The sequence below is a fragment of the Rhincodon typus genome, chromosome 35 (genome assembly GCF_021869965.1).
Source record: "Rhincodon typus isolate 14 chromosome 35, sRhiTyp1.1, whole genome shotgun sequence".
Lineage (NCBI taxonomy): Eukaryota > Metazoa > Chordata > Chondrichthyes > Orectolobiformes > Rhincodontidae > Rhincodon > Rhincodon typus.
This window is the reverse complement of record NC_063366.1, coordinates 11,914,210-11,915,901: the sequence shown is the minus strand read 5'-3', so window position 1 is coordinate 11,915,901 and position 1,692 is coordinate 11,914,210.

Genomic DNA, 1,692 nt, shown 5'->3' with positions numbered 1-1,692 from the left:
GTGGAGGGGGACTGGTCGGGCCTGCGGGACAGGATGAAGCGGAGGGCCTTAAGGCCATCTGCATGGGGAATGCAGGTGTAGAGGGACTGGACGTCCATGGTAAAGATGAGGTGTTGGGGACTGGGGAATTGGAAGTTCTGGAGGAGGTGGAGGGCGTGGGTGGTGTCACGGACATAGGTCGGGAGTTCCTGGACCAAGGGGGAGAAAATGGAGTCGAGATAGTTGGAGATCAGTTTGGTGGGGCAGGAGCAGGCGGAGACAATGGGTCGACCAGGGCATTCAGGTTTGTGGATTTTGGGAAGGAGATAGAAGCGGGCAGTGCGGGGTTTGGGAACAATGAGATTGGAGGCCGTGGGTGGGAGGTCACCTGAGGGGATGAGGTTGTGGATGGTTTGGGAGATGATGGTTTGGTGCTCGGGGTGGGATCATGATCAAGGGGGCTGTTTCACTGGTTCTTGGGTAGCCGGATTCGAGATAGTATCTTTGTATGTAGTATGGTGATACTGCGCCTGCAAGAGACGTGTCCTGTGCTGTTTCTCTTGCCGAGGAGTGATTTCATGTGTATCATTCGGACAGAGCGCTGGCGAACAGCTTTGAGCTCTACCCTGGCTGTTAGTCGACGCAGTCATGAGCGGGCACGGTCCGGTTCACACAGACCCAAAAAGGACTTCAGTTTTGCTTTCAGTTAGTTCGTAGGTTTGCTAGCTGCTGGAACCGAAAGTTTGAATTCTCTGCTGCGAGACTGAAGAGAAAGCAGATGAAAATAACACCTGTGTTGCTGAATTGTATTTTTTGCCAAAGGGTGTGCTTATAGGATGATGCCCATGTTGGAACAGTTGCTGGTTACTTGCTAAACGGTGCGTCATCTTGTTAAAGTATTTCAATAAAAATTGTGCCGGTTCTTCTTTTTGTTCTGTTTTAACAGTAAACAGAATAAAATGTGTTTTGATTGAAGCTTAATGATGGACTCGTTGAATCACGTAGGGTCATATAGCACCAAAACATACCCTTCGGTCCAACCAGTCCATGCCGACAATAATCCCAAACTAAACTAGTCCCACTTGCCTGCTCCTGGCGCATAATCCTTCCAAACATTTCTTATTCATGTACTTATCCAAATATCTTTTAAACGTTGTAACTGTACCCACATCCACCACTTCCTCTGGAAGTTCATTCCACACTTGAGACACCCTCTGTGCAAAAAATATTTGTCCCCATGTCTTTTTTAACCTTAAAAATGTGCCCCCTAGTCTTGAAACCCCCATCCTAGGGAAAAGACACCTGTCATTAACCCTAACGATACCTCCTCATGATTATATAAACCTCTATAAAATCACCTCTCAACCTCCTACACTCCAGTGAAAGAAATCCCAGTCTATCCAGTCTCTCCTTATAACTCAAACCATCCATATATCTGGAACAAGGCACCTCACGTGACTTGTAAAACATTTAAAAGTTAGGGTCTAGGCTATCTCCATAACATACTTTGTGTGTGTGTGTGTGTGTGTGTGTGTGTGTGTGTGTGTGTGTGTGTGAGAGAGAGGGGGGGTGTGTGGGGGGATGTGCGGGGGGTGTGGTGTCTGTTCTGGTCCATAACAATAGGGAATGTCACCTCAAAGCTTTGATGTCGATGAAGAGTGATTGCTGGATGGATCATTTTGACCTGCAACGCTTGTGTTTTAACAGACCTGA